This window comes from Podarcis vaucheri (assembly GCF_965113315.1).
Source record: "Podarcis vaucheri genome assembly, chromosome: 5".
NCBI classification, from domain to species: Eukaryota; Metazoa; Chordata; class Lepidosauria; order Squamata; family Lacertidae; genus Podarcis; species Podarcis vaucheri.
This window is the reverse complement of record NC_138763.1, coordinates 60,492,112-60,513,731: the sequence shown is the minus strand read 5'-3', so window position 1 is coordinate 60,513,731 and position 21,620 is coordinate 60,492,112. Positions and strand designations below refer to the sequence as shown.

Below are 21,620 nucleotides of genomic sequence, written 5' to 3'. Positions count from 1 at the left end.
CTCATCCTGGGGCAAAGTTCTCAACTCCAGGTAACTCTTCCAGGTTAGCGGAGTTTGTAACCTGAAGCATTTATAACCTGAGGCGTTTGAAACTCGAGGTACCACTGTGCTTACTATATTTCTGCAAAATTCATAGAACATAGCTCTTAGATACTGCAGCCACAAAAAAGTTTTGATTGGTGAAAGATGTGTCAGAATGTATTTTGAAATCTTTGGGGCATTCCTGGGCTGTGGCTCCACTCCTCCAGCTGTATCTAACTGGTGCCCTTGCACAAACCGAAGGTTTTTTGATCCAGAGCAAGACATCTGTTAACAAAGAAAGAGAGAAGCAATTATTGTCAATTCACACAAACACCATAACACCCAGCACCCCATGAAAATTGCTTCTGGGAGGTCCCCCAACTAGGGATGGGAAATAAATTTCATTCTGTTTGCATTTAATGTTCAGACTTCCCAAAACAATACATGACCTGAAACACACCCATTCTTCAAAATCTGCACTTCTCCAAATTTTGCAATGCAGTTCTCCAGCCAAGAAATGTCTACAAAAGTGTATATACTGGGGCAAAGTGTGCTTAAATAGCATACAAAAATGCATTATATGTGTATATTAGGCAAAATTGCATACAGACATATATAATGAGAATTTCTCTCTAAAATCCTGATCGATTTTCATGAGGACTTTTTGATATAAAAAAAAATTCCAACTGAATTTAAGATTGGAAAAATGAGAAATGGAGAGAAAATGGAACTGACTGATTCTCCCATCACTACCCCCAACCTTCCTCTGTCAGCTGTTGCCTTCACTGGATCAATAGCACTAGGAGGACCAATTGCATGAGTTAGTTGCGCCATCAGTATAAGAGGGTTCTGCAAGGCAAGAAGTGTTTCATATTGAATTGTATTACATATAGTAGAAGCTTGCAATAAAATAATTGTCTAGTTAGTTTAAATCAAACTCTGCCTTGGCCCTTGCTGCTGTCTTAGAGTTGATGTATCATTGTATGTATGTTCGTGTATTTCTGAAAATGATATGGACCTGTTACTCTGGTCTCACTGTACCCTAGTTTCCAGAATTCTTTCCCTTCCTGCCAATACTTCACATCCATGGCAATAAATAAGGCTTTGCCACTTTCCCAATTTCTTCCAGCTCACTCCATTCTTTACCACTATCAGCACAGTTTCTCAAACCCCTCTTTCTCAACCCCCCTCTTATTCTCTCATGACACTTTCAGCTAGCCTCTTGAACTGTTTTCCAGCAATAATAAATATATTCCCCATTCCATTGCTTGCCCAACTTGATTTTCTCAGTTTTCTCCCTTCTATGTCATTTTCTTCAGCTCTCCTCTTCTTCCATTTTTTTCTTTCTCTTAGGTTCCCGTTTTTACATTTGCTACTTTTCCTGTCTGTTCTTTCAGTGACCAGCGACCTTATCTATAGATTCTGCAGTGATAGTTTCTCTATCTCCTGGTTTAAATTGCTAACCCCAACCTCCCCAATAGCTCCTCCTCTCCCTACAATTTATGTAAAGTTTTAATCTTAGACAAACTGGTCTCTGTTCCCTTGCAGAAAAATACTGGCCTTGTTGTTTCTTTAAGCAGTTGAGATGTTTGTGCACATTCTATGAGATCACATCAGTTCGGGCAATTGCTTCTGAAAACTTCCAAGCCCTTTACCTGAATGCAATGTGATTAGATCTGTCTATCTTCCTAGGAAGAACCAGTATCTATCTGCATTGTTTTGACATGTAATTATTATTTCATTAAAGATTTGCAGAAATGGCTAAAACGCCCTCCCCCTAAAATCCCAGAATTTAATCCGAGTCCTCAGTGTACACACAGGGATTATGCTATGCACACATACTTCTCACACAAGTAAAGATTGTCTAATGCACTTGAACTTTAGCAACAGGCTTTGCACATGCAACAATGATGTATTCAACGATGAAGTGAATAAGAAAGCCCACCTACGTTTGCACTCGATCTCATGTGCACAATGTAGCTCTGGAGCACTTTGGGTTGGGATGCATGTATTCAAATACCACCATGCAGTTGTTGATGGAAAGAGAGCAGAATGAAGGGGAAAGTTTGCTTCTGATCCTTCACTCTCCAGACAGAAGACAGGGGTAGGGGCCATTCATTCATATGTTGAGCATATAGGACAATAGCAGTCTGAATCAGCATTTCACTTAGCTATGGCACACTCTAATTAAGTACAGATGTAATCTGAAGCAGCACTGATACCTGACTTAACCTGTGACTGTAGGCAGACGGCAGACACTGGTTTGCCTACTTAGATGCCAAATAGCAATTGTTCTTTTGTCAATTTCTTTTTTTGGGGGGGGGTTGTTACTATGTTTTAATGATTGGGGTAACTGGAAGAATTTTTTTTATTAAAAACTATTAATTAAATTAGTTATAGGCTATTTAAATATGTTATTTCCTATTTTTCTTCTGCAACACATGATATCATACCAGGGTGGTGTAGTGGTGGCCTAGCAGCTGGGAGATGAGGGTTCTAATTGCCCCTTTGCCATGAAACTCACTAGGTGGCCTTGGGCCAGTCATTACTTCTTAGCATAACCTACCTTACAGAGTTGTTGTGAGGATAAATTGGGGCAGGGAAAAGCCATACAAACCACCTTAGAGTAAAGGTGAGATATAGATGCAATGAAACCAACAAACAAGATAGACGGGCAGCTGGACAGACAGAACTGCTGCTCACATCATGCCAAACCAGGATTTCTTGTTATGTGTCAATTACCCTGAAAATAAACTCAGAGTGAGGAATATGCAGGTGTGAGTTTTTTAAAAGTACTTGGTTGAGGAGGGGGTCAGAAGGAATAGCTTGTCAAGATTTCTTTTTAGAGTTCTGCTTATGTTTTTAACAATTATTTTTAACATAATGATATTTAATATGAAAAATGAGTCCCGACTGATTTCTCTCTCTCATTTAAGAAAACAGTATGTTTCGGATTAAAGCATATGTCTCAAAATGGGGTATTTTTTCCTTACACAAACTGCATAGCAGAGTAATAACTTAGATAACTTACACACACACACACACACACAATGTTTAATTTCCTTTCAAATATTCTAGCACTGTGAAAGTAAGTATCAGGAGACACAATGGCGTTTTTAAGGGAGCATTGCGGCCAGCTTATAGGAAGAGGGTTTTTTTATCAGGGAGGGGGGGATTAAAAAGGGGGGAAATTTTCCACATCTGCCTTTCAGTACAAATCACTGTGCACTGCTGATATGCATACAGTACAACTATTGATGCACACCAGTCTAACCCTGCCCCATCTGAGGCAGCAAGGGTAGAATCATCCCCCTTTGTCTTGCTGCTTATCTTTGTATATTCTGCATATGCATGAAATAAATGCCTCTCGGAAGGTATCTGGTGTGTTCTGTACTGATCATATTTGGGAGCCTCCCTGTACATGCACAAAAGGACCTTATGTGCACTTGTTAAAGATGCAAGCTAAGCTCTGAATGTCAACAGTATGCAGTCCATGTTTGAAATGGTGTGCATTGTGACTTAAATATATATCCCTGTTAACCGTATTTCTTTGGCTATCTATATTCTAGAAAAGATAGTTCCCACTAGCATATATATATATATATATATATATATATATATATATATATATGAATATAAAAAATAAGGGAGGGGAAGTGGACTGAGAGCTGTCGGAAGGGTTTTTTTTAATAAAAAAATATACTGACAGTTGGGTATTGACTGGCTTTTTAACACACACTCCTCTAATTCTAATTCTTAATTAGAATGCCATAGCTAATTAATAAGTTTTTTCCAATTATAAATTAACTTAGGATCAGAACTCTGGCTTTGCATGTAATTTCCTATAATCGCTAAAGCTACTGCAAAAACATGTCTCCTACCAACCGTAACTTTTTTTTATTTAACACAGACAGACAAGTTCTCACTGGGTTTAAATTTTGCAGCAAATTATCTCTGTTGGGATTTATGGAAGAATTTTCTTTTCTTTTCTTTTTTAATCGCAAATGTTTTCTTCTCGCACCACCCCCCACCCCCCTTTCCTCAACCTTTTCCAATCTTAAACAAAATAGGCTACTGAATGGGCAATTCCTTTTTGAGATTTTTTTTTTTAAGAAAAGAATTCATCTTAATGTTTTAATGTTATTACAGAGAAGGAAGAAAGAGAGCAGGTGATAATTCGTCGTTGCCCCCCCCCCCTTCATAACCGTTATCACCTTTTCATGGTTTCTTCAAAAATGATTTGGGAGGTGCCCTCATGGTGTTCATTTATAGAATCTTAACTGGAGAGACACTTATCTCTTTAGTAATGAACCAGTATAATTAAAGGTGGGAATGTGGAAGAGTTCAGGCTCTGGCAACATGTCACATAGTTGGCTGCTGCAATTCCTCCGTGGTTTATCAAAGACTACTCCTTTAATATGGAGATTACACTTATGTACTTGTCTGAACTTGAAAGGCATTTGCCTAATTTACTTATTAATGAGATGTAAATCTATTTGTACGGCACGTCACAAGTTTCCTGAAATCGCTGCTACTTAACTGGCGATAAACCCTATGATTTAAACGAAAAATAATACATTTAGCTTCCACATTCATTCTGTTAAAAATTGATATAGTCTATGTTAAATTTATTAATATTGCTTGCTGTCATTCAGTTTGCAGCTCTTACTGAAATATGACTTGACAGCGGCCGCATTAAAGATGTATGCCATTGTATTCAACAAAGATTAATGAAGCCCGGTAAAAATAGCTGTAAAAGAGAAAGTGATCCGAATGTAAAATCAGTGAATTAAATGAGGCCTTGCATACCATTTGTTAATATGCATGAGGAGGGAGGCAGCGAATGAAAATGTCTCCCTGCAAAGTTCATTTGGGAATGTTTCAATATTGTCTGAATACCACCAAACTACTGAACAGCAGCTTAATAGAGACCCATGTTCCACTAAGGTCTGTCCAGGTGCCCTATGAAACAGAGGCAAACACACACACACCAGATTTGCTTCCAAACAGAATTGGAGATATGCAATCTAAATAACATGATCCATACCAAAGGAAATCCATCTAATACACATACGAGCATAGATGTGTCTTCTCTGCCTCCCAGACTTCTCAGGCTGTCTATAAGTGTTGGCTTTCAGTAATAAAGCTACTAGTGATATGGAGCTTTAATGTTATATATGCCTCTTTTATGGAAGAATTGTATGAAGTAATACTTACAGGGATTAGATGCCAAGGATTTATAAAAGGTTAATATGTCTGTCTGTCTTGGCTGTCATACCTTTTCATACACTGAGATCTATGAAGTGATTTTTCTTTTTCATTTGCAGAGTTCCTTAGGATATTCTGCCGCCCCCCCTCCCCAGATGCTGATTTATTTCAACATGGTTCATTATCAAATGCTGCTGAATTTATAACCTAACAGGTTAAGAGTTCCAAATAAATTAGCAAGAACCTAAAATACTATACAGTAATCACAGGGTAAACATAGCATATTTATCAATCAAGATGCAGGGTGTTTGTACAGGGCTTGCGCTACCACTGGCAGTCTTGCTTAAAGATTTGAATATCTTCTGCAAGGTCAAAGGTGCCTCACAATAGGCCATGTTGAAAGTCCCCCTCCTTTTCTTTTTCTTTAGGGATTATTTTTAATTTGGCTAGGTAGATCTTCGGCAGCAAAGTCATAATGCACCAGAAAAGATTGTCAGCTTGGAGGCAATTTGGAGGTATAATATGCACACATGCAGTATGAAACCTTGTAGAAAAGCTCTGCCTAAAGCATAAATTGTCCCAAAAGGATGAAAACCAGTGTTTAAATTCAGAACAATTTAGATGGATTTTTGTTCTGAGTCTCAGCTTATGTCACCACCAGATCTTAGCACTGGAATTCATAGCCCATGTTTCGTGTTTGCCATATTGAAAATTATTATTATTTCACACTATTCACTAATGCACAATGCTCAGGTGCTGGAGCATTGTGTATTGTTACTCGCTCCCAAGGGACTCAACAGTTCTGGGATTGTCGATACAATCTATAAAAAAAATCTTTGGATTAGGGTGGGATGGTTTGTCCCAGTTATTGGCAATCTAAATTATTGTGTGTATCTGAGATTAAATAAATTTAAGGCTAGTTGCCCATGCAAGGAAGTGTTGACTCTTCTGCGTTAGTGGAAATTGTGACGTTCACTCAGGGCAAACAGAGTCATATTCGCACATAGGTTTATTTGGGGTGTGAGGGATGTAATTGAGCGATGCACAATTTATTTCACCATACCCAACATAGCATGACTTCTGTACATCAAAGTGCATTTAAAAACAAACTATTTTCATTGCACTGAAGTTAATGGGAAAGAGAGTCCAACCCTAAGGGACTGTTTGAGATGCAGGGTTGCACAAAGAGGTTTGTTTTGCCAGAACACCAGTACCAGAAATGGTTTGTTCTGATGACTGGCTCACTTGTAGATAGAGGCTGCCAAGTGCTGCAGCAAGGATGTGTTTATATAACTTTAGACGTTCCGAGGCACCACACAAGGTTGTGACTGTTCCCAGTAGTAAATGGTGGGCTAAGCCACTGCTGCACAGCTAACCTCTAGTCATTTGGGTCACTGCTGCTTAGCAGGAGGTGGAGGGGTAGAGAGGTGAGCTGATGCGTCTTCCCTTTCCTACTCTTGAGCAAAACTAGAGTTATGCTGACCACAGCAAGTAGAAGAGGAAATAGAAGAGAAGTGGAAGAACCTTAGCAGTCTCATTTGCAGAGGAACATTGGAAGCCCTGTGCCCAACACCCTCCAAAGCAACTTTTGATACAAGTGTGCCACACAGGAGCAGCTCAGTAGCTTCTGTGATGCTGAGATAGATGCACTTTTCCTCTTGAGCACCCAGGAAATTGTGGTTCCAATTCTTAGTACAAACACCTCAAATAATTGGTCTGTACCTACTTTTGCATTGACTCTAGTGGTTTGCGGCTTGATTTGTATTGCTGCAGCTAGGAGGGCTAGATTTCAACCTGTTCTGTAGTCAACCATTATGCAGCCTAGCTTGTGTGGGCTTTCAGAGGACCAGCAACACAGAATTTTAGGGGTTGAACCCAAAAAACAGTTTGAGAATTCTGAGTGCACTGCCTCTTTAAAAAACAAACCCCAAAACTTGCCTACCATTATATTGCTGAAAAGCCATCAGTCCAAATTCAAATATGGAATTGGAAAGTGAGCAATTTATTGCTGCTTTGGGAAGAAATAACCAGTGCCACTGGTGCTGTTGCTTCTACTTCCCATTCTCTTCTGAGTCTAATGCATCTTACTGCATGAGAGGCTTTAGTATATAACATACTAAATGTGTAAAATACTAATAGTTCCCCTTGAACTCGCCACCTTGTTAATCAGTACTCTTTCAGCATTGACACCTTCTGTTACTTTAATTCTTTAACATTTTGGTCCCTTATGCTCAATGCAATGCATCTTTCCTGAGAACTGGCTGGTTTCCAGTTGTCAAGTTGCTTTTCTCTAGCTTTCTAAGATGTCCATCTGGGCAATCAGAGGTAGGGAGGCAGGCTAATTTCTTAGTAACATACTGCCAGATAGCATTTGGAAGGAATAAGATAGCAGAGAAAAATAGAACGCTGGCAAGAACCAGAGCTGTCAAATTGCCTGTAAAAGAGCAGACAGGGTTGGCATAATTTTATCCACATTTTAAGATCAGAAGCATTTTGAGCCATTAATTGAGGAAAACAGATTCTGACAAGAAAACAATGAAGAACTAAGTCAACATGGTCTCCTTTGTTGGAATGCATAGATTTTACTTTTTTTAAAGAAGAAGAAGCAGAAGCACTTTTTAAATCCCCAGCAAGTAGAAATATGAGTTTATGCCCCTTGCTAGGGCTGGATTGATTATCGTGCTTAGTATACTATACAATAAGAACAAAATTAGTGACTCCACTACACTGCTCAGTTGTAAGAAACTATAACACTGGTGTATTGACCATCATAAGGACCACAATGACAAGATACTCCCATCTTAGCTCTTTGTGTAAGAATATGTATATGAGACTGCCTCTAGTATTGCTTTGAATTCCCTCTAAGAAAACTGTTCCTGGTTAGTCTGGCACTTGGAAATTGATTTCCTCTAGAATTCTGGAGTCAACAACACATTTGGCAGATCCAGTAATATGCAGAGGGATTCCCTGTGCATCCATATTTTGTGCATGTGTAGAATTTAAGAAACTGAAGCAAATGGTTATGCATGAGCATTTAATTGAACTTTCACAACACTCTGAAGTACATACCGTTGGGGATGTCTAGCATGACTATTTCACCAGTTTTAATTCACAAATTTATATACTGCTTACTGTTCAGAATTTCTAAGCGGTGAAGTCTGTGGCACAATTGCTTTGTATTGCACAGGACATTGTGCTGCCAAATATGTTAAAACTCTAAAATACTGTGAGGACACCAATGATCATTGATACAGCATGAGAATATCAGACATTTCCTTGATGGTTATGTGACAGGTTCAGCCGAAACACTAAGGATCTAAGCAGAGGGCCTTCTCGGTAGTGGTGTCCGCCGTGTGGAATGCCCTCCCTTCAGATATCAAAGAAATAAACAACTATCTGACATTTAGAAGTCATCTGATGGCAGCCCTGTTTAGGGAAGTTTTTAATGACTGATGTTTTAATGTATTTTTAATCTTTTGTTGGAAACTGCCCAGAATGGCTGGGGAAACCCAGCCAGAAGGGTGTGGTAGAAATAAATTATTATTATTATTATTATTATTATTATTATTATTATTATTATTTTATTTTATTTTATTTTATTTTGTCAGAATGTTCAAAGTAATATTTTGTATTTTCCTAGAATCACAGTACTCAGCCATTATTTCCATTACTGCCTAATTTCAGGAACAGCAGTGTTACTAATTGTCTCTGCATGCTTGTTTCAAGCTGGTAGAGGAGAAACACAGTTTATGGCACGAAGACGGATGCTGCAAGGCAGAAGGTCAAAGTCATGATTTGTTGTGCTCCTCATATTATCCTCTAATGCTATCGGCATAAGTTACCTGAATTTGGGAAGATAATAGTTTTGAATCTGGGAAGTTCTTTCCATAAGCCCTACAACTCGTTCATTAGGTGAACCATGGCTCATTAATAAAATGGTGAAAAACTTCAGAAACAAAAATTAACAGGATAATAGAAGAGGTGGAAAGAGATATATAAGTTGCTGTGCATACCATTGTGAGGACAATTTCGCTCCACTTCTGTCAATGGTAGCTTTTTCATTGCTATGACGATGAGGGTTATTGCAACTTAAGGTTCCTTTGGGGGTTCCATCCCTTTTTAAGTTTTCTCTAAGCCAGCAATCCCTCGTGTTCGTGTTAAACAGTAGTAGAGGCTAACAAAAGGACGAGAAGGGGGAACAGTCATCATTGTATCAAGGTGAAATATGTGGCACTGATGCAGGAAGGGGAAAAATTGAGCATCAAATTACTATGGCAATGACTGAGAAATGAAATAGCTATAGAAAGAGAGTCAGCGGGACTGCAAATTGGCACATGAGTTCTCAGTACCGACTTTACTGGTAGAAAGCCAAATTCAGAGTGCCCTCCATCATCCCCCTGTAGCATTTTATAGTCACTAATGACATTTTATTGCTCAAGGAGTCATTCAGCCATATATAGGTGGGAATTTTCCTTGACTTATTTTACTGTATCTCTGGTCTGATCTGGTGTGGAGTCAGTCTTTTAGCTTCTGAAACTTCTGTAGAAGGTGTTATGAGCTGTAAAGGAAGTGAAGTGGCCAGAGGCTTTGATTTCTTATGGTTAAATAATAATAATACATGGCACTTTACTTCTTCAGAGCTTGTGCTTTTTATAGCCTAGTGTTTACCTAAGAAATCATGAACAATCAGTTTAAGAGACTGCAAAACATGCCAACTGAACAAATTTTCCTATTCTTGATGGTACAGTGGCCACAACCTTTGGGCCATTATTAGAAGCAATAATACCAAGGTTGAAGGAACAAGGGAACATGCTGCTTTGAAATCTGGCACAGGTTGCCTCCAATGTATGGTATTCTAATATTTTAACTTGGGATAATCCCTTTTTGTCACTCTAAGAAAGCTTGCATTTTAGATTGCTATACATCTTTTTAAAAAATGACATTAAGCAACCAGGAAATGAAAATTTGGTGGTCTGATTATCCAATTACACAATCTGTAGAATTGTGCTTTGTATAGTTAATGTATTCCAGCTGCAAATATCAAGGGTTTTTGTTTTGTTTTTTGTTCTAGGATTTAATTTCTTTATAACTTCGAGATAAATGAGATGGTGGTAAAGGGATAGCTGGAGCACACAGGGATGATTCACCTAAAAAGAAGTTATGGGGAGTTAGGAAACTAGAAGCCATTGGGAAGAACAGGAGGCACAGAAGCCAAGGGTCATTTTCACATTTAGAAAATCATACAGCCCAATAAGTATTCCCTGAGGAATTTGAAATACACAGTTGCCTGGTTCACACATAATGCTAGGTCACGGTTTGTTTATCCTAACTATTGTTAGTTTTAATGAGTGAACCAAGCCCTGAAGAATGTGATGGGGGGGGGGCATAAATCACAACGTGAAGTCATGGTTTATTGTTGATTTATGAATTATGGCTTGCTTTAGTAATGGCTCTGAAACTAACAGTCTTGCTTAACCCATGGTTTGTTTGGCCATTCCACCACTTATGTTCATTTTAAGCTACAGAAGCACAAGGCAAGAGCAATTGGAAAAGAAATCAAGCTTTGGAGAAACAAGCCTTGTCTATCGGACAACTCATTGTTTGTTACACAAACTACTGCTTAGTGTTATGTGCAGCTGCTATGATATAGCTGGTGCATTCCAACTCCATGTGCAGAAACTGAGTACCATGTATGAATCAACTGCACTGGATGTGCAAATGTACAAATAGGCCATATGGCTAAAAAGAGATGGGATTCTGTTTCCAAACCATGCAAAAGAGGTGGATGCCTAGAAAAAGGATTGAAGCCAAGGGTTGTGATGTTCCCTTTTGGGCTATTGTGTTGCACACTGATAAGCCAAAAGTCTTCCACCTCACCCTATGGCTCACTGTATTATGGCTCATCCCATGAATAACCTGAGCCTTACCAGTCCTAGGCTAAAAGCTATTGCCACTATTACAGATGGGTCTTGAATTAGGAGAGAGAGAAAGGGAAAGGCTGGCAAAGAAAAATATACATTCCTCCCCTCTAGAGAGGTGAATGTTGCTGTAGGTATTGCTCTCCCTAATGGATTCAGAAGTCTCAAGTTACTTGCATGAAGGGAGCAAAGGAGAAAATGAAGACTGCAATGAGACTTATGACTGCTTTAATTTTGCCCCTACAGTATAAAATGGAACCATTTAAAAATTACTCTCTAAACCCTGCATAGGAGAGCAATAAAACTAGTTTTCACACTTTCCCCTCTAAGTGTTTTAGTCTGAACGCATGAGCCTCTGGCAAACACTGGAACATCAGAGCATCGCATCATTTTTCATTTTGTTGTTACTGTGGTGGTGGTGCTGGGGTGGTTTTTATATATATATAATGTTTTGCTTCAGGAGGTTATCATTGCAGAATGCATCATCCAAGCAGAGTTGTTGTTGTCTGTGCTAAACCATGAACGTGCAACCATAGTTACCTCTTCTGTTTATTCTGTTCCAGCAATTTCATTAATTGTAAACCTGTTCGCTGTTTGCTAGTGAGCTATCACTGTGTGTTGTTTACTAATAGCTTTAGCTCTGAGGATTTCTGGGTATACATGAAGGGTCTTCTGATAGAAATGATGTGTGTGTGGCGGGGGGGGGGCAATCTTCCAGGGAGGAAAAAAAAAGCAATGCAATTTTTCAATATGTGGCACATTTACTATAAATAGTGGGAATCCGTCAACTCAACTAAGCATTTCATGGGAACCTCCATATCAAAGAAGACCATTTGGAAAACAGCCTTTGTCTTAAATGTGTCTATAGACAGTGCATTTGTTGGTTTTTGAGTAAATCCAAGCCTATTTATAAGCTCATCTGTTACATGAAGAGGATATGGAAATAGCTCCCTGTTGCATGAAAATTATCTATACTCTACTAGAGACAATACACTTAGCCTACTGAAAGTAATAGAGTGAAGTCAGCTTCATAGTTTATTTTAATGGGCAAAGGCTCTGCACATCATAATATCAAATAAACTCCCCGGAAAACATCATCCTCGTATAATTGTATTATACAAGAGGAGTGTCACTTTTTCTTTGGAAGAGCACCATTACACTTTTATGATATACGTTAAGGGGAAACTAGATGGTACCATTGATTCCTGCAGTAGCATTTTTACATCAAAAGACCTATGTCTGCCGTCCAGGTCACTGATATCACAAATGAAGGGAATTTAATGGTCTAAGTTTGGTCTCCTGAGAACAACAGAATAGTTAGTACCACCATAAAGTCTGACAATGTAGCCCCTTTGGCAGGTTTTTGTTGATAATAGGCTTGAACTGCAATCTTTTTGCCTTGGTATAAGGGGATCTTTTACAGGAGGCTTGAGATGCATTAGGGGAATAAAGCAGGGGTAGGAAAAGCTGCTGAGTACACGGCTGCTTTTCACCTGCACCATACCTAGGGTAAGGTTAATGCAGTAGTATCCATGTGAAAACTGCCTCACCCTCGCATTAAAAGGAGCTTATCATTAGGGATTACTGAGCGGCTGCACCAGCTGCAAGTCTTTACTTAAAGACTTAAAGGTAAAGCTCTTTCCATTCCCTATCCAATGACATTTGCAGCTCACTATAATTTATTGAATATCTTCCAAAGAGCAAACACAGGATTTCTCCTGGCACTGTTTTAGTTGGGTTGTAAACGTTTGCCATTTACCAAGAAAGGGGAAGGGGGTGGAGGGACACATTAACACTTTTGCAAAACATGGTGTAATATTTTGAACCTACCTTTTGAACCTTAAGCTGATTCCTGTTTCTCTGAGTCCATTATTTAAAAGTCAAAGTCTTATAGTAGCTTTGCTATGAAAGTGCTGTGTCTCCCTCCCCCAAAAAGTGGCCATTGTTTTTGCTTTGGCTGACACTCTATATGGCAAATGTATGGAAATTTTAAACTTTATGCAGAAGAGACGGTGTTTTAACACCTACTGTATTTCGTAGCCACATTCTCTATGTCTCAGAATCCTTGAAAAGAATCCAAAGAGAATTTAGTGAGGTTATCTTCATTTATTAAGGCTGCCAATTTATTGATGAAGATGATAAAAAAAAAATAGTTAAAGAAGGCAAATTACATGCCTGGTGATGAAACATTTTCTTCGCCTTCCGGGTAACATGCATGCAAATTATATTAATAGGCTATAATTATGTAAACTTTATTATGTGTGTTAAAGATAACATTAAAATTATAAGACAAATGACACTTAATCACCAAAGGAGGATAATGACAAAAAAGTCAGCAAAATGAATGGGCATCATAAAGATTGTTGTGCTTCTTTGCACAATGACCCTTTATATTATAATAAAATAAAATAATAATAATGAATAATGTTCCACACACTATGTTTCACCTTCAAATCACTCTACAAACATTGTCTGATTATTATACAAGCATTTGGGTTCAATCAGTCTGTGCAAATTTGTGCACTGTGCGTAAGACCTTTCCCCAGTCAAACACCCAGATTGCGTATCTTTCTTCTTCCATTGCATACTGTATGATGCTAGATTTAACAAGTTAGCAAAAATGAATGATTGCAATATGAAATACTGATTACTGTGGTGAAATAGATGGTTACCTTTCCCCCCAGAACGAAGTACTTTAAGGGGAAACTCGGAGGAAATGCTATCTGGGTTATTCTAATTACTAACTAACTTTATGATATTTGCTAAATATTACAGAAGGGTTTTCTCAGTGGTTTATGGTTGTTAAATTAAGATAGCACCCTCATCAGTTACTGGTGATCTCTGATGTGAGTCCAAATGCCTCCACCAATTCAGCTGCAACCCCACATGTTGCTGCTTCAGGAAGCCCATAAAGAGGGTAGGGCAGCATATGAGAGCATGGAGGGGAGAGGGGAGAATGACCACTAGCCATGCCCTTTAAGGCTCACATTGCATCTCTAAAGCTATTAAGAATGGGACAGCTTTGTGCTGGCAAGGATTTACCATTGCTTATAAATAGGACCATTCTGCAACTATGCTGGGCCGGTCACTGAATGCAAGCTCAGATGGAAGACTCAGAACATCTTCATTGTAGACCTGACAAATGCAAGCCTTTCAGGATAATCCTTTCAGCTCTGCCTTGCTTGCTTTGCAATCGAAGAGCATGCAAAACAGCAACAAAATGAAATTATTTCACAGGGCTACTAGTCACGTGAAATTTAAGCATCTTGGTCACATCTGCATGTCCTAGATCCACTTGTATGGATGGATGCATACACCATAATGCTGCCACTAGCTAATTTACATCTGTTGCAATGGTTGCATCGATTAGCTCGTGTTAAAAGTCAGCACATTTGTGTGTGTGTGTGTGGATGCCATCTTCTAACATTATTTTTAACCAGAAGAAAAATCAAAATTGCAGTTAATCTCATGCAATGCTTAATCTCTAAAATGAGAGCTAGCAGATTTCAAACCTGCCTGGATTCTCAGCTCCTACCCTCAAAATTCTCACAGATGTGTGTAATCTGCTTTTGAAGGAACAGCACTCTGCAATTGGTCCAAGGCACTTTTTTCTGTTATCTTTTCACATATTCCAGATTTCTTCCATGGCGCTAATATCTAATGAAGCCCTGGTCTTGGCGCATAGCATGCACTGGTCCCCACAGCCTGGTATGAACTCTCCTAGATGATAGTGACATTCATAGAGTTTTTGTAAAATGGACATCATGCACATCACTACAGCCACTGTCTCAACCCCCTTGCCCCAAAGGGGGATATTACTACAGAATGCAGCATCCTCACACTAGAGCATTCTCTCAACCTTGGGATGGCATGGGTTCAAGGCACAGGAGAAGTGGGCCTGAGATTCTGGAGAACAGGAGGGAGCAGAAAACTGAGGGAAATGATAAAGTCAGGTCCCAGGCCTCAGAGGGCTAAGTTGGCCAAAGACTCCCACCAGGGACAGGCTGCTTTTTTGTTTGAGTTTATAACTTTATTCTAACAAGACTCCTGCCCCAGGCCTCAGACAAGCTCTGGATAGAGCTTTCGGTCCATCCGTCCCCCCAAAAAACACCCATTATTACCAAATGTGCAGGCTATAAAACATTCAGCAATACTGGAATATGACATCATAGAATTGTAGAGGGCTTTCCTTATTCGAACCCTTGATGCAAATTTGCTAGGCCATGGGAGGGAAAGAAGCATATTTTGAATATCTTGTTTAACATCACAAACCTGTATGGGAATCTTGCAGAGCAATGCTAAATATTTCTCGTCCATCATTAGAACATTTGGCTTGAATGGTGGTGGTGGGGAATCTTGCTGACCTTAATCCCACCTGAATCATAGTTAATAATAGTACATGAAGGTCATTTTCCTGCCAGGCAGGTGTGAAATATTTTGGCTCTTTGACATTCAGCAAGTCATCTGACTTAAACTTATATGTTTAGACATGTTCATATTCTTTAATGGTACAGCATTTAGTTGGGCAGGATGAAAGTGACAAGGGTTGAATCTTCACAGACAGAAAAGGTTACCTCTTTTCTTCCATCAGGCCCAAGACAGTGGAGCAGCAAATTGTGCCCCCCACCCCACCCCCAAAGTCAAGCATTCAGGGCAGCTGAGAAATTCCACAAAACAGCGCAACGACCTTCCTTGCCATTATTTATTGTCCATCATAATAATCACAATAATTTTGAAAATTAAAAATCTGGTGCCTTTTCGTGATAGCCAAACCAGCCGTCTCCCTCTCCCTACTGGTAGGGCTGGCCCTGACTAGACCACTTCAGTTTGCAGCCCTGATGAACGCCTGACTAGCCTCCCTTGATCCCAGGATATTAATCATTATGAATGATTCCCAATGCAGAAAACCATATTGCTGTCTATTTCCCATATGCAAAACATAAATTGTTAATGGGTTTACTGTCCAAAACACTGCTCCAGCTCTATTATGTATGTATGCACTGAAGCTGTGAGAGTGATTTGCTAATCTGGAGGCTGTGGTAAATATTTCTTTGTGTCAGTCTTTCATCTGCATTCCTAAACTTCATAACAAAACTTCAAGGAGCGGGGGAGAAAGAAACTATTAGCTGCGAATTAGACATTCTCAGGGAAGCCTAGAATTATTTTTCAGGACAGAGGGCTCAATTTCTCAATCTCAGGTGTATGATTAAAATCAATTAAATCACTCTTCCAATGTCAGCGTCAAGATTCTCCTGACAAATGAAATTATGCGAGAAAAGTGTTCTCTTCACTCTTCAACCCTTTCTCAGTATCGCTCACATCCACAAATGAGATCAAAATTTTCAGCTCAGGGATTTCAGAGATATTTTCCATAAGAACATGAAAAATCCCAGGAACCCTATGTAAGTAGACTTTATAGTCTCTAGTGGCAAGATTTTGATGGCCTCTGTATGGTTGGATATATTCATGACTAACAAAAATGAAAAAATTACTGAGCAAAATTTAACCATTTGACCACCACACTTGATTCTTCCCCCCACCCCCCAATAAATTAAAGTTTCAAATGTAGCACTATGTACTGTGCTACAAGGGTACACGAGGTAACCTTTGCGTCTCTCTTTTTATTCACAGAGATGTCCCTGATGACATTCTCTTATTGAAAAACTGAATTTTATCAGTCTCCTTCAGTTGCTTCCCAGATATAAGGACAGAAAGCAGGCAGACTCAGCTACAAATGACCACATCATTTCCTGGGGCCCTGAAGGGTTAATAGTAATTTACAGTAGCATTCATCAAAATAAAACCGTATATTGTACGTGCTCTCTCTCTTTTTTTGTCTGTGCAGGAAATATAATTGTTAAAACGCAGATATATCTCATTTCCAGAAGTGCTTTCATGTGCCTGGACTATAATACTGGCAAATTATTTAGCTCTTAATTTGTTAAAGCATGGGCTTAAGTTTAAATTTTACCCATGAGACTTGTTGTATATATTATTTGCTGGTTTGCTTTCACTCTGTTTTCTTTAGAGACGTAAACAAACGTTTTCTGCATTTCAGAAGTTTTCCTATTCCCTATACTTTTTCCTCCACATGCTTTGGGGCAGCAGCATTACACATAGTATTTTGAAATATATTATTTTGGTTCTTTTGAAGGAAAACAGCCTGAATTCTACAACAGGAAGAAAAAAAGTACAACATTTGGGGGTGGGGAAATATGATCTGGGGGGCAGTGAGAGAGAGAGAAAGATGCAGCTCAGTGACAGAGCACATGTGTTGCATGCAGAATGTTCCCCGTTCAAGACCTGGCATTGCTAGGTCGGGCTAGGAATGCATTTCCAATGCTGGCATGTAGCTGCTGAATAAGAGAGTGAGGAAGCAACATACCCTGATATCTGGTATGTAGCCACATGCAGGGGTCAGTGTGGAAGTCGGACATGTTATCTCCTTATGAGGAAGTTCACAATGATGTAGGAGAATTCAGGGGTGCAACTGACAGGGAAGGAGACCAGGGGCCTTCTTACAAGAGTTGCCTACCTAGGCGCTGAATAGGATGCCTTGAACTGATGCAGTCACCCACCTGAGAAACTGTCAGAGCTTCAGGTGTGGATGAGGGATTTCTGGAGATGGTGGGGCACTTCAGTTTCACTTGCCGAGTTGCTGCCCACCAGATGGGTCTTTCTGAGGTGGCTTTGTGATATCACAAAGGGTCTCTCCAAGCCTCATCACCATGTACGAGTCACACAGGATGTGCAGGAGGATTTGCAGGTATGGGGAGACTTTTTGAAGCATTTCCATGAGGTTTCATTCTGAAGGGACAGCCACAGACTCCAGGCTGAACTCCAGGTTCCAATGTCTGGCTCTTTGGTGTATTTTTTTCCAGAATAGTTGGTACACTGGTCCGAATCTTGGCAGGCCAAAGGGTTAACTCATGATTGGACTCTCTGGAATTTTCCCTTACTGCAGTTTAATATGGTTTTTGTCCGAGCAGCTTGCCAATACCAGTGTCCATTTTTGGCATGACATCCAAGCCAGGTCCTTAATTCACTCACTTCTAAGAACACTTGGGTGATGGAGCTGGCCAGGGTCTTTCTTGCTGTCTCCACTTCTGGGTCCTTTTTCTTACACACCATGAGCCAGGCCTTCCGTGGGAGTAGAGGGAAGGTGAAATCCTGCTGTGTCGGTGGGAGCATATGGGAACAATGGTGGACATTGTTCAAATACAATAATTGGTATTTGGTTTTGGTTTTAAATTTTAAACGTTACATTTTATTTTACTACTTTGAAATCATGTGAAGCTTTCCTGGCCCCAGCTCTACTTTCTAGAATCCTGTCAAACCAGTTATATTGCCAACTCTGTTTTTCCAGATTAAAAGCACCCAAATACAAATTTCGGAAATATATTCAGCCCTGCTGAATACAATTAAGTCTAAGTGTATGCACTGCTGAGTACAAACAAAGAGGTGATACTGGGACTTATCAGGTATCCTGTGCTTTATTACTAATCCACGTGTGGGAAAGACTGAGCACTTGAGTGTTTAGTGGAGTTATTTAGGGTCCTAGATGCTCACTGCTCGTGATACCTCTAAAGCAATGCGACACATGGCGACAATAAAGAAAAATGGGGAAAAATATGAAGAAGGCGTTTTTGCAGCCCCCGCCTGAGCCCAGCAATGAGGATGGTGAAGCAGAGTTCTGATAAGATCAATTACTTTTTAATTTTATTGCCTCTCTGGTCAAGTTTCTAGTGTCAAGATTCTCAAGCCCTAATCAGCATTCACGGTGTTTATAGCCCACAAGGAAGATCTCACCAGGCAAAGCTAATTCAAGGTGGGATTTACACAACTCTGCTTAGTTCACGTATCTTCTTTTATTATAGTATTATTATGGTATTGAGGAACCACAATGAAATTTTATTTCTTTGGAATTGACACACAATGATTGAAACTCCCAAGAGGCAAACCATGGAAGAAATCCACCAGAGGCAGTTATGCACTAGAAGTTATCTTCTTTCTCATGTGTTTCCTTTCCCCCTTTTATCCGCACCCCCCTCCCCTCCGCACATACAAAATCAACACCTCAAAGTGCTTTTTGGCTTTCATTTTGTTTATTCCAGCCATAAATATTTTATTACTTAAAAAGGGAAGCAGTGCTTGCTCCTAATTGTTTTTGATTAAATATGCTAATTACATTTTGGAATATTAATGACACATACGGTACTAAATGTTTTAATAATGCAATGAAATAAGCTGGCAAATATAACAACAAATTAACCTGAAACTGCTACATGATTTTCAGAATTTTATATTATACCAATACAAATAAAAGAGTAAAATAAATAGCCAATCCATTCTGGGCTGGACACCTAAAGTTTGGGTTTTTTAAAATAACATAAAATTACAATGTGTTGGGTATGCTGTATGTGAACTTCTTAGACCTGGTAGTAAGCTTTGTGTCTCTCTGAATATATGATCCAAGGCTGTGTACGACTATTTTAATTTTGGATTGGCTGTAGGAGAGTATTTGGTTCAGGTGTGGGGGAAGAGTTCTGCCTTCTACCCAACATCATTCTGAGAAGCCCATCTGTCCCCTCCCCCCAGCCTAGTCCCATTTCTCCACTACCATTCCCAATGCTGTTCTACCATCTTGATTGCAACACGTATTTGCTTATATTCAGCAAAATGGCTACCTTACCTAGGAAAATATTATGGCTTAGCAACAAAGTAGGTAGTGTTGCACTGCTATAAGCTGCAGGAACCAGACAGTGAGTATTGGGTAGCATCTAGTGCGAAAGATCTTTCTGGTGGGCTAGCTTGCAGACCGTCTGAGTATCTCTATTTTCCAGGGACAGTCATGGATTTACAGAAACCATCCTGGTTTCTTATTTGATTCTGGAATGCCCCACTTTTGCCTAGGATGTCCCTATTTTCAGCAGAGAAATGTTGGAGGGTATGAGTTTGTAGTCTTGCTGGGCAGTGCAGGTTGAATGATAGTGAATCTAAAGGACTCTGTACTTTCTTCACACTGTCCCTTCTCATAGTTCCCTTACATGAAAAGTTTTTAGACCTGAGTATAAGCTCTAATGGAAGGAGGGGCTGATGGGAATTATAGTCCAAAAGCATCTAGAGGACACTAGGTTGGCAAAGGCTGTACTATAAAATATGGCACAGATATTAGAAGTTCTCTTCTGCCAAGATGTGCTCCCCTTATGTCCTAGAAACAATCTAGGACAAAAATGACAGGGATAGAAGGCTTGGTTTGAGAAATGTGTTTTTGTCTGTGTGGTAAAAGAGATTCATTTGCCAGTGAGAAGGATCAAAGATTGTGTTTTGAAACCACTGGGAGGTTACCCACTGAGTTCAAGATGAATAGGATTTGATCCTTACCCACAATCTAGGAGCTCAGAATAAACATTGGGTACCCATGTAAGCCAAAAATTAAAGCATTCTTCTTTTGTGGTAGAACAAAATTGGATATATCCTTTAGACCTAATGTGTGATTCCTTCATATTCCTGCTGCAAAGGAGAGTGAGTCTTAATTGGCATCACTTAAATCTAACTTTCTTCTTCCTCTTTTAAACTTTTAGTTGACTTCCTTTGCAGTTTTGCTGCAAACCTATGCTTGTTTGCTTGCTTTTTCTTTGTAATTGTTTTGGATGGAAAACTTGTTTTCATTTCCTTAATATCTATGTGGGAGAATCTGTAATATAAACAAAAATCGAACATAGCTTTGAATGAACACATAGAAGATTACCAAGGCCTATCAGATCAAGCTAAATTCAAAAGGACAAGGCAGTTTGTTCCAGCAAAGAACTAAAGCCAAGTTGAGAATGGAACGGAACTTAACAAAAATCACACACACACACACACACACACACACACACACACGGATATAAAGGGGAGAGCAATCTCACCAAGGCCACATTCACACCAAACGTTTAAAGTGCTATGATACCACTTTAAGCAATCATGGCTTCCCCCCAAGAGTTCCAGGAACTGCAGTTTGTTAAAGGTGCTGAGAATTGGTGGGAGGCCCGTATTTCTCTCCCAGAGCCTCAGAGTTACCAGTGAAGAGAGACATATTGTTAAACCACTCTAGATTGCAGGCAGGAGGCCTCAGTCTAAAATATTTGGGGGCAGGTGTGTCCCCCTCCCAGATCCCTTTTAGATCAGATCCCCCCGAGTCCAAAACAGATCTGGAAGCTCTCCTCACTGCCCCACTTCCAAGGTGATGATGCATAAAGGAGGGCCTGTGGCAGCCCTAACAGGGCCTTATGTTTCAGACCTGGATTCTGGCATAAACATACATAGCTGCATCCCAAACTCGAGCACTGAAACACAACAGTACCCTGTATAAATTTGTTGCTTTCGCTTTCTGGTGTCCCTAGACACTGTCGTGAGTGTGCACTGGAGCATGGCAATCACAGCAAGGATACAGGCTGCTGACGTCAGCAAGGGCAGCTGTCCACTCAGGAG

General features: G+C 39.7%; 2 long non-coding RNA genes across 6 annotated transcripts in view; one reads left to right on the top strand and one right to left on the bottom strand.

The window, feature by feature from the left end:
- LOC309532556 overlaps positions 1-21,620 on the top strand; it is a 70,823-nt gene that overhangs the window by 3,056 nt on the left and 46,147 nt on the right. For 2 of the 5 annotated variants that reach the window (XR_014219928.1, XR_014219929.1), the window contains exon 3: positions 16,779-16,900. The exons of the other annotated variants lie outside the window; for them this stretch is intronic. This is a non-coding gene — a long non-coding RNA (uncharacterized lncRNA). Of the gene's footprint in view, positions 1-16,778; positions 16,901-21,620 lie in introns of those variants that run through there. 5 annotated transcript variants of the gene reach the window in all.
- Positions 152-17,823, bottom strand: LOC309532548. The gene is made up of 3 exons (XR_014219917.1): positions 17,683-17,823; positions 15,420-15,522; positions 152-306 (listed from the first exon to the last, which is right to left on the bottom strand). It is a non-coding gene; the product is annotated as an uncharacterized lncRNA (long non-coding RNA).